We start from the raw sequence: 12,920 nt of genomic DNA, 5'->3' as shown, positions 1-12,920 counted from the left end.
TCCTAAATGTTCTAAAAATTTCATGACACATTAGTTTGTCATTGTATCTAAAGAATGCACAGAGTAGGCTATACTTGGTAGTACAAAATATAAAGTTTTTTAAGTACTTAGCTCTCCTCTGAAAGTCAAAATTCATGGACACTTTAAATATTTAAAGTTGACAGTTAAGTCTAAGAAGTCATGAAAAATTGGTATTTCTGAATCAAAATAATTACTTCACAACATAAGTGAATGGGAAAACATTTCATAATTTTGTTCATAGAATTTTATAACAGATAAAAAATATTTATACCCATTTTTATTTTTATATTATTCACAAATCATACTTGTTTTGTCATAGTTTTACTTCCCATGAATTAAAATTATCTGCTTCTCAGTGAACTTGTATTGCTGAGCTTGCACACAAAGATGATCCAACAAGAGCAGTACTTTAAAATGAGAGCTGCACACTGAACGTTTGATGGCTGTTTGGATCATTAGCAGGACCATGACGTCATGAACAAGATGGTTGTCTTGCAGCTCATGGGACACTTGTCCCACACACCAGTGTCATATACACAGGAAATGTATCTTCTAATGTCTACTGTAGTCTCTGCATTTCACATGCAGTAACAGGCTACATTTTGTGGGAAACTGTTCTTGCAATATGTGCCACTCCAGGATGCAACATAGACTTGAATTCCTGCCACAGGCTTCATAGCAGACCACTCCTTTTTTAAATGGAATTACCTTACTGTACTTTCATTTAAGAGTTTCATGTCTATTAAAAAATCCAGTAGTGTCTTCTAACAGCAACAGCTTCATGCTGGGGATTAAATCTTGATGCAAGATTTTGAGACCATCTCCTGCATCACATGGACTTTTCCATGACCTGTTGCTGAAAATATCAATTTCTTAATTAGTGTACTGCTGTGATCATTTTGGTTATGAGGAGAATTTTGAGACTAATTTTAAAATTCAGTTTGTTCTTTTCCACTGAGATGTTCTTCTCTTATTGATCTTGTCATATATATTTTACCTTTCTTTCACCATTTTCGTAAAGATAACATCAGCCTAGTTATGACTTCGCTTACTGCAGTCTTTGTATTCTAGGTAATATTCCAGAGCAACAGTTGCCCAAAGTAAGAATCTGGGCATGCCCAAATACCGTATTTTACGAGAATTCTGAATAAAATGTGAGGAAGAGGGTATGTACTCGTCTGCTACTTAGAGTAGCTACCCAGTGTTGTCAGTAGCTGTAGTAACTTTGCCTTCTCAGTATAGGTGGCTGTTGAGAATAGTATTTAGGTTTTGAAACAACAAATCTCATTTCGTGCACATGAATATCTTCAGGTTCTGCACAAAGTGCATCTACATTACACTTCACAAAGATTTGAAGATGTTGCTTGTGTAAAACTTGTTTAAATTTCTTCCACTTTCCTTCTTACATACTGTTTACTTCTTGTTTCTTACCTTTCCTGGATGTCTAAGGGGTATATAGTAGGGGCTACAGCAGAAACACTAACATTAATGCATCAACTACTTCATGCCTAGGAATATAAACATTTGCACTGTCACTTAGTTTTGATTTGTGCCCATTATTACATTTACACTGACATCTTGCCAGGTTTTGTGTAGGCTGTCATGACTGTTTAGTTGCTCTTGAAATATTCAGGCCTCCACAATCTGCCTTCTTTGGAACTCTGTTAGGTCTTTCATTGCACTTTCTCAGCCTCTGAACACAAATACGAAGTCTGCACTACTCGTAAACAACCTGCACTGATGACTAATCCGTACTGAACATGCACGGTCCAATGCAACACGTCCCTTACCTGCATTGTCGACCACACGACCATTCCATTACTACCACTGTTAAAATTATTTTGCCTATCCCCTGTACATACAGTGGACACACAAAAATATGAACTTAAGAGCCAGCCTTAACTCAGTGCAACTTTATTACTCAATCATTAATCTGATTATTCTGAATCTGATAGTACAATTGGCATGGAAACCATAAATTTGCAAAAATATCTTTAACTTAAACAATAATGCAGTATGGCTGCATGTTGAAGAGAGCTGACACACATTTTGGTTTAAGGGCCTATACAACTCAATTCTGCACTTTTTCAAGTAATAAATTTAATTTTTGCTGAAACAGAGGATTTTCTAGAGGTACTAGAGTATAGTTACAGATGTGGAAGTAATGGTAATGGGTGACCTGAATGCACAGTTAGGCAAAGAAAGCCTAGGGAAGGAAGAGATAATTGGCCCATAAGGATATGGGAGGAAAAATGAAGTAGAGAAACTGGTTGATTTCTGTGAAAGAAATGGGATGTTTGTAGGCAACATGTGGTTCCATAAAAAGAATAGCCAAAACATGAGATGGACGGGGTGATAGACAGATGAAGACGGTCATAGATTACTTTCTGGTGGAAAAGAAAAATCGGAGACAGTTGACATATGTAACTGCACTCAAAGGAGATGCTTTTGATGGAGAGTGGTGGTGACAGATGAGATTCGATGAACTGAAAGACGTAAAGGAAAATAAGTGTGAAAACTAAAGGATGGCATGGTACAACAAAAGTTTGTTACTTAAGCTCTAACACCAGAGTATGGCAACGTGGAAGAGGAATGGGGTAAGTTCAAAGAAGCGTTTGTAAGCTCTGCTGAGAAGACCTGAGGCAGTGTGTCCAGAAGAGTAAAGGAGACACACACTGTGGTGGGATGAGAGGGTGAAGGAGGCAGTAAAAGAAAAGAAAGCCTGGCATTAATGGAACAGAGATCGAACAACTGAAACTGAAAGTAAAAGAAAATACCAGGATAGTAAAAGTGTAAGAAAATGGTAGCAGAAGAAAGAGGAAAAGCTGGGAAAAATTAACCTGAGGGTTGGAAAAAGATATTACTAGTGGTAAGAGGATGATATATGGAATTAGAGTATGAGGAAGGAAAAACCTACAAAAGCGAGTTAAAGAGGAAAGCGAAGAGCTATTGAGCAACCAGAGGAGATAAGGAAAAGATGGAAAGAGTACTTTGATAAATTACTAAATGTGAAGACTGCAATGGAAAGGGAATAGAGGTATGGCAGGGGTCTAAAAGAGGATATGATGATGTTAAGTGGAACTAGCTCTGACAAAATGAAAACAGTAAAGGCACCTGGGATAGATGAAATTACTGTGGAGATGAAAAGGCAGCTGGATCAGTTGGACTACAGTGACTGTAGACTAATAAGATGCATTTGGACCCAAAAATGTGTACTTGAAGAATGGGGAAAGCTAATAATAATAATAATAATAATAATAATAATAAAAATAATAAAAAACGGATGCCTATAAATATCTAGGATACAGACAAAAAATAGGAATAGATAATACAAATATTAAAGAAGAACTAAAAGAAAAATATAGACAAAGACTAACAAAAATACTGAAAACAGAATTGACAGCAAGAAACAAGACCAAAGCTATAAATACTTATGCCATACCAATATTGACCTACTCATTTGGAGTAGTGAAATGGAGTAACACAGACCTAGAAGCACTCAATACACTTACACGATCACAATGCCACAAATATAGAATACATCACATGCATTCAGCAACAGAAAGATTCACATTAAGCAGAAAGGAAGGAGGATGGGGATTTATCGATATAAAAAACCTACATTATGGACAGGTAGACAATTTAAGAAAATTCTTTCTAGAACGAGCAGAAACTAGCAAAATACACAAAGCAATCACTCATATAAATACATCGGCTACACCACTACAATTTCATAACCACCTCTACAACCCTTTAGACCACATAACATCAACAGATACGAAGAAAGTAAATTGGAAAAAGAAAACACTTCATGGCAAGCACCCGTATCATCTAACACAGCCACACATCGATCAAGACGCATCCAACACATGGCTAAGAAAAGGCAATATATACAGTGAGACAGAAGGATTCATGATTGCAATACAGGATCAAACAATAAACACCAGGTATTACAGCAAGCATATTATTAAAGATCCCAATACCACAACAGATAAATGCAGACTTTGTAAACAACAAATAGAAACAGTAGATCACATCACAAGCGGATGTACAATACTAGCAAATACAGAATACCCCAGAAGACATGACAATGTCGCAAAAATAATACATCAACAGCTAGCCTTACAACATAAACTCTTAAAACAACAAGTCCCTACATACAAGTATGCACCACAAAATGTACTGGAGAATGATGAATACAAATTATACTGGAACAGAACCATTATAACAGATAAAACAACGCCACATAACAAACCTGACATCATACTCACCAATAAAAAGAAGAAATTGACACAACTAATCGAAATATCCATACCCAATAGAACAAATATACAAAAGAAAACAGGAGAAAAAATTGAAAAATACATCCAACTGGCTGAGGAAGTCAAAGACATGTGGCATCAGGATAAAGTTGACATCATACCAATTATACTATCAACTACAGGAGTCATACCACACAATATCCACCAGTACATCAATGCAATACAGCTACATCCAAACACATATATACAACTACAGAAATCCGTAATTATTGATACATGTTCAATTACCCGAAAGTTCCTAAATGCAATATAACACACACCGTACAGTTAATAGGAAGTGACGCTTGATCAAGGTCCGCGTCACATTTCATTCTCAACCAGACTTAACGTCTGTGAAAATACAGAAATAATAATAATAATCCCCGTGGAGGCCCGGGAGAAGAATAGGCCTCCGGTATGTTCTGCCAGTCGTAAAAGGCGACGAAAAGAACAAACCACTAATAGGGCTAACCCCCCTTTTAGTGTGATTACTTGGTTCAGGATAGAACTAAAGAAGCCTCGGACAAGCGCCGTCATGGTCGGGGACGACGCTTGAACCCTATGCCCGCCCACAATGGTAACAACACTGCTAGCCAACTGGAAAATGATTTAAATCCAAATAGAGGTGTTTTGCAGGATATGCTTCCTGCAACCACCCTAGAAGGAAAACAAAGACAGAGGATGAGATGGTCAGATGAAGTTAATCGACACCTCATGTTCTGTTATTACCAAGCAACAAACCTAGGAACCAACACAACTGGATACAGATCACAAGTATACACAACATTTATTACCAGATACCCAGAATTAAAATTTTTAACAGAACGACTAGCTGATCAGATCCGTGTAATAATCAAAAATAACAGGATACCCCAGTCAGAATTAGAAAACATCAAACAAGAAGTACAACAAATACTGGAACAAAATAATGTGCAATTAGAAGAAGAAGAAAATACAGTAATGGACTCAAACATCCCAGAGCAAACAAACAAAGAACAACACGCATCAATTAAACAATCAGAGGAAAATGAAATTTTAAGACAGCCACCAGCACAAGCACAAATAGAACACGAAGTGACACACATGTTAGATATAGAAGAAAAATTTCAGTTGACATATATAGAATACAAAGACACAAATACAGACATTAGACCATTCTTGCATAGACCACCAAATAACCCACAAGTCGAAACAACAATAAAAACTATCAACACAATCATACACAACAAAATAAATGAAAACACAACTATGGAAGAGTTACAACTACTGGTTTATATAGGAGCACTCACTACATTAAATATACACACTAGACAGAGATCAGAACCAACCAACACACAGAAGAAACCCACAAAACCAGCATGGCAACACAGGCTACAGATCAGAATAGAAAAACTGAGAAAAGACATCGGACAGCTAACACAATTTATAAGAAATGAAATCTCGGAAAAAAAACGAAAAAGGTTAGGTAAAATCTCACAACAAGAAGCGACAGAGCAATTAGACGAAAAGAAGCAGAAATTACAAGCATTAGCCAAACGACTCAGAAGATACAAAAAAAGTGAAAATAGAAGGAAACAAAACCAAACATTCAACACAAACCAAAAGAAATTTTACCAGACAATAGATAACACACACATTAAAATAAACAATCCACCAAACATAACAGACATGGAACACTTCTGGAGCAACATATGGTCAAACCCGGTACAACATAACAGGCATGCACGGTGGATACAAACAGAAACAGACACATACAAGATGATACCACAAATGCCTGAAGTGAAAATTTTGCAACATGAAGTCACCCAAGCAATTAATTCTACTCACAATTGGAAAGCCCCTGGAAATGATAAAATAGCAAATTTCTGGTTAAAGAAGTTCACCTCAACATATTCACATCTAACTAAATTATTTAACAGTTACATTGCAGACCCATACACATTCCCTGATACACTTACACATGGAATAACTTATCTGAAACCTAAAGATCAAGCAGACACAGCGAACCCAGCTAAATATCGCCCCATAACATGCCTACCAACAATATACAAAATATTAACTTCAATCATTAAACAGAAATTAATGACACATACAGCACAGAACAAAATTATAAATGAACAACAAAAAGGCTGTTGCAAAGGAGCACGAGGATGTAAAGAGCAACTGATAATAGATGCAGAGGTGACATATCAAGCTAAAACTAAACAAAGGTCGCTACACTACGCATACATTGATTACCAAAAAGCTTTTGATAGTGTACCCCACTCATGGTTACTACAAATATTGGAAATATACAAAATAGATCCTAAATTGATACAGTTCCTAAACATAGTAATGAAAAATTGGAAAACCACACTTAATATCCAAATAAATTCAAATAATATCACATCACAGCCAATACAGATTAAGCGTGGAATATACCAAGGAGACTCATTAAGTCCTTTCTGGTTCTGCCTTGCTCTGAACCCACTATCCAACATGCTAAATAATACAAATTATGGATACAATATTACTGGAACATACCCACACAAAATCACACATTTGCTATACATGGATGATCTAAAACTACTGGCAGCAACAAATCAACAACTCAACCAATTACTAAAGATAACAGAAGTATTCAGCAATGATATAAGTATGGCTTTTGGAACAGACAAATGTAAGAAAAATAGCATAGTCAAGGGAAAACACACTAAACAAGAAGATTACATATTGGATAACCACAGCGACTGCATAGAAGCGATGGAAAAAACAGATGCCTATAAATATCTAGGATACAGACAAAAAATAGGAATAGATAATACAAATATTAAAGAAGAACTAAAAGAAAAATATAGACAAAGACTAACAAAAATACTGAAAACAGAATTGACAGCAAGAAACAAGACCAAAGCTATAAATACTTATGCCATACCAATATTGACCTACTCATTTGGAGTAGTGAAATGGAGTAACACAGACCTAGAAGCACTCAATACACTTACACGCTCACAATGCCACAAATATAGAATACATCACATACATTCAGCAACAGAAAGATTCACATTAAGCAGAAAGGAAGGAGGGAGGGGATTTATCGATATAAAAAACCTACATTATGGACAGGTAGACAATTTAAGAAAATTCTTTATAGAACGAGCAGAAACTAGCAAAATACACAAAGCAATCACTCATATAAATACATCGGCTACACCACTACAATTTCATAACCACCTCTACAACCCTTTAGACCACATAACATCAACAGATACGAAGAAAGTAAATTGGAAAAAGAAAACACTTCATGGCAAGCACCCGTATCATCTAACACAGCCACACATCGATCAAGACGCATCCAACACATGGCTAAGAAAAGGCAATATATACAGTGAGACAGAAGGATTCATGATTGCAATACAGGATCAAACAATAAACACCAGGTATTACAGCAAGCATATTATTAAAGATCCTAATACCACAACAGATAAATGCAGACTTTGTAAACAACAAATAGAAACAGTAGATCACATCACAAGCGGATGTACAATACTAGCAAATACAGAATACCCCAGAAGACATGACAATGTCGCAAAAATAATACATCAACAGCTTGCCTTACAACATAAACTTATAAAACAACACGTTCCTACATACAAGTATGCACCACAAAATGTACTGGAGAATGATGAATACAAATTATACTGGAACAGAACCATTATAACAGATAAAACAACGCCACATAACAAACCTGACATCATACTCACCAATAAAAAGAAGAAATTAACACAATTAATCGAAATATCCATACCCAATACAACAAATATACAAAAGAAAACAGGAGAAAAAATTGAAAAATACATCCAACTGGCTGAGGAAGTCAGACATGTGGCATCAGGATAAAGTTGACATCATACCAATTATACTATCAACTACAGGAGTCATACCACACAATATCCACCAATACATCAATGCAATACAGCTACATCCAAACATATATATACAATTACAGAAATCCGTAATTATTGATACATGTTCAATTACCCGAAAGTTCCTAAATGCAATATAACATGTACCGTACAGCAAAAAGGAAGTGACGCTTGATAAAGGTCCGCGTCACTCCATTCCTCACCAGACTTAACGTCTGAGAAAGTAAAGATAATAATAATAATAAACCCCGTGGAGGCCCGGGAAAAGAATAGGCCTCCGGTATGTTCTGCCAGTCGTAAAAGGCGACGAAAAGAACAAACCACTAATAGGGCTAACCCCCCTTTTAGTGTGATTACTTGGTTCAGGACAGAACTAAAGAAGCCTCGGACAAGCGCCGTCATGGTCGGGGACGGCGCTTGAACCCTATGCCCGCCCACAATGGTAATGACACTGCTAGCCAACTGGAAAATGATTTAAATCCAAATAGAGGTGTTTTGCAGGATATACGTCCTGCAACCACCCTAGAAGGAAAACAAAGACAGAGGATGAGATGGTCAGATGAAGTTAATTGACACCTCATGTTCTGTTATTACCTAGGAACCAACACAACTGGATACAGATCACAAGTATACACAACATTTATTACCAGATACCCAGAATTAAAATTTTTAACAGAACAACGTCTAGCTGATCAGATTCGTGTAATAATCAAAAATAACAGGATACCCCAGTCAGAATTAGAAAACATCAAACAACAAGTACAACAAATACTGGAACAAAATAACGTGCAATTAGAAGAAGAAGAAAATACAGTAATGGACTCAAACATCCCAGAGCAAACAAACAAAGAACAACACGCATCAATTAAACAATCAGAGGAAAATGAAATTTTAAGACAGCCACCAGCACAAGCACAAATAGAACACGAAGTGACACACATGTTAGATATAGAAGAAAAATTTCAGTTGACATATATAGAATACAAAGACACAAATACAGACATTAGACCATTCTTGCATAGACCACCAAATAGCCCACAAGTCGAAACAACAATAAAAACTATCAACACAATCATACACAACAAAATAAATGAATACACAACTATGGAAGAGTTACAACTACTGGTTTATGTAGGAGCACTCACTACACTAAATATACACACTAGGCAGATATCAGAACCAACCAACACACAGAAGAAACCCACAAAACCAGCATGGCAACACAGGCTACAGATCAGAATAGAAAAACTGAGAAGACATCGGACAGTTAACACAATTTATAAGAAATGAAATATCAGACAAAAAACGAAAAAGGTTAGGTAAAATCTCACAACAAGAAGCAATAGAGCAATTAGATGAAAAGAAGCAAAAATTAAAAGCTTTGGCGAAACGACTTAGAAGATACAAAAAAAGTGAAAATAGAAGGAAACAAAACCAAACATTCAACACAAACCAAAAGAAATTTTACCAAACAATAGATAACACACACATAAAAATAGACAATCCACCAAACATAAGAGACATGGAACACTTCTGGAGCAGCATATGGTCAAACCCGGTACAACATAACAGGCATGCACGGTGGATACAAGCAGAAACAGATACATACAAGATGATACCACAAATGCCTGAAGTGATAATTTTGCAACATGAAGTCACCCGAGCAATTAATTCTACTCACAATTGGAAAGCCCCTGGAAATGATAAAATAGCAAATTTCTGGTTAAAGAAGTTCACCTCAACACATTCACATCTAACTACATTATTTAACAGTTACAGTGCAGACCCATACACATTCCCTGATACACTTACACATGGAATAACTTATCTGAAACCTAAAGATCAAGCAGACACAGCGAACCCAGCTAAATATCGCCCCATAACATGCCTACCAACAATATACAAAATATTAACTTCAATCATTAAACAGAAATTAATGACACATACAACACAGAACAAAATTATAAATGAACAACAAAAAGGCTGTTGCAAAGGTGCACGAGGATGTAAAGAGCAACTGATAATAGATGCAGAGGTGACATATCAAGCTAAAACTAAACAAAGGTCGCTACACTACGCATACATTGATTACCAAAAAGCTTTTGATAGTGTACCCCACTCATGGTTACTACAAATATTGGAAATATACTAAGTAGATCCTAAATTGATACAGTTCCTAAACATAGTAATGAAAAATTGGAAAACCACACTTAATATCCAAACAAATTCAAATAATATCACATCACAGCCAATACAGATTAAGCGTGGAATATACCAAGGAGACTCATTAAGTCCTTTCTGGTTCTGCCTTGCTCTGAACCCACTATCCAACATGCTAAATAATACAAATTATGGATATAATATTACTGGAACATACCCACACAAAATCACACATTTGCTATACATGGATGATCTAAAACTGCTGGCAGCAACAAATCAACAACTCAACCAATTACTAAAGATAACAGAAGTATTCAGCAATGATATCAATATGACTTTTGGAACAGACAAATGTAATAAAAATAGCATAGTCTAGGGAAAACACACTAAACAAGAAGATTACATACTGGATAACCACAGCGACTGCATAGAAGCGATGGAAAAAACGGATGCCTATAAATATCTAGAATACAGACAAAAAATAGGAATAGATAATACAAATATTAAAGAAGAACTAAAAGAAAAATATAGACAAAGACTAACAAAAATACTGAAAACAGAATTGACAGCAAGAAACAAGACCAAAGCTATAAATACTTATGCCATACCAATACTGACCTACTCATTTGGAGTAGTGAAATGGAGTAACACAGACCTAGAAGCACAGACCTAGAAGCACTCAATACACTCACCCCCCCCCCCCCCCCCCCCCAGGGGATCCGCAACTCTTTTGTGGATACGTGCGTAGCGAGCACGGGACCCCGAGCTGATGTGGCCTTCCTTCCTTTCCGGGCTGCATACCTTCCCTTTCCGCATCCTTCCCCATCCCCCATCTTCGCCCCCCCCCCCCCCCTCACCTCTGGCTCCTTCCTTCCTTTTCTCCCCCTCTGGGGGAATGGTTTGTGCCTACGTCCGGAGACGGACGCTTGTAAATGTACCACATTCTTCGCCTTCCTTACTTGTAAGTCTTCGTCCTTCCTTTGTCCTTCTCTTTTCCTTACCTCTTCTCTCTACCCTTTTCTCCGCTGCGGCGTTTGAGACCTCTTATTTCCTTTCACTTTCTCTTTCTTCCTCCCTGTGCGTGTCTGAAGGCCGACCCACGCACTTCCCTGCGTAGCCGGTGACGGGGTAACGCGTAATTCCCCGCCCCGGGTAGACAGGTAGGACACGTACGTACCCCCTGGTAACGGCCAGGCCCAGGGAGGGGTGATTACCCGAGCTGATACCTTCCGAAAGTGCCGATTGGTCCCTCCGTCCGTTTGTCGGGAGGTGTGACCTGAGGTGTGAACAATCACCTAAGGCGGGTGTGCCCTCAGTGAGGGCCCCCACAAGGCAGGAGCGCGCCATCGGAGACGCCGGTAATCATGGGGGATTCTTCCGCAATGGTTTCCTCACCTTCCACTATGTCTGCTCACAAACGTAAGTTCACTGAGTCTCAACCACAGTCAGTTCTTCCATCGTTGCCACAGTTCCTTGTTGTTTCTCGGTCTGACGAAGGTCACGACTTCTCCACAGTCAACCCCTTCATTATTCAGAAAGGTGTCGACGCAATTGCAGGTCCCGTAAAGTCTTGTTCCAGATTACGGAATGGCACCCTGTTGTTAGAAACACAGTGCCCTCCAGGCACAAAAATTGCTGCGTACCTCACTACTACACTCTTTCTCTGTCCGGGTGGAACCGCACCGTACCTTAAATTCCTCGCGTGGAGTAGTTTATACACGCTCCCTCGATGGACTGTTTGACGAAGAAATTCAGCACTACCTGTCCGACCAGGGCGTAACGGCAGTTCATAGGGTTATGAAAAGGGTTGACACGAAGATCATTCCAACCCGCACTGTCTTTTTGACATTTGACAAAGTGCAACTCCCATCGAAAATCAAAGCAGGCTATGAGATAATTTCCGTTCATCCTTACGTCCCAAACCCTACGCGTTGCTATCGGTGCCAGCGCTTCAATCACACCAGCCAGTCCTGTTCTAATCCGGCCAAATGTGTTACGTGTGGCAGGGATGCCCATGAGGGTGCTTGTCCAACTCCATCCCCTCGCTGCATCAACTGTATGGGTGACCACGCTGCTTCCTCTCGAGATTGCCCCGTTTTTAAGGATGAAAAGCTCATCCAGGAAATAAGAGTGAAGGAAAAGGTGTCGACCTTTGCTGCTCGGAAATTATTCGCCAGTCGACAACCCACCGTGCCTCAGACAGGCAAATACAGCACTGTCCTTGCTTCTCCTCGGCCAACAAAGGAGGCGGCCATGCAGACTTGCGACTTCACCTTTAGTGCCACGGTCGTCAGATCGGCCAGCGCAAAGATCGCCCGTTCAACTTCACCACTTTCGCCTGCCCACTCTTTGGCTCCCCCTTCGTCGGGTCCTGCTAAATCTCGAGCCCACAAGTCCGACACCAAGTCTTCGAAGAAAGAGCATACTCGTGAAGAGTTTTTACGTACGGCAACTTCACCACCATCGGTTCCTCCTTCCTCTAAACCTCATACTTCCAAGAAGGCTACAAAGAAACCCAGTTCCTCTCCTTCTC

At 38.5% G+C, this 12,920-nt stretch overlaps 1 protein-coding gene across 1 annotated transcript in view; it reads left to right on the top strand.

Moving 5' to 3' along the window:
- LOC126212751 (vitellogenin receptor-like) overlaps window positions 1-12,920 on the top strand; it is a 175,219-nt gene that overhangs the window by 144,911 nt on the left and 17,388 nt on the right. The gene's annotated exons all lie outside the window — the stretch shown is intronic.

This window comes from Schistocerca nitens, chromosome 11 (genome assembly GCF_023898315.1).
Source record: "Schistocerca nitens isolate TAMUIC-IGC-003100 chromosome 11, iqSchNite1.1, whole genome shotgun sequence".
NCBI lineage: Eukaryota > Metazoa > Arthropoda > Insecta > Orthoptera > Acrididae > Schistocerca > Schistocerca nitens.
Note: the sequence above shows the minus strand (reverse complement) of the source record. Positions and strands in the feature narration are given on the sequence as shown.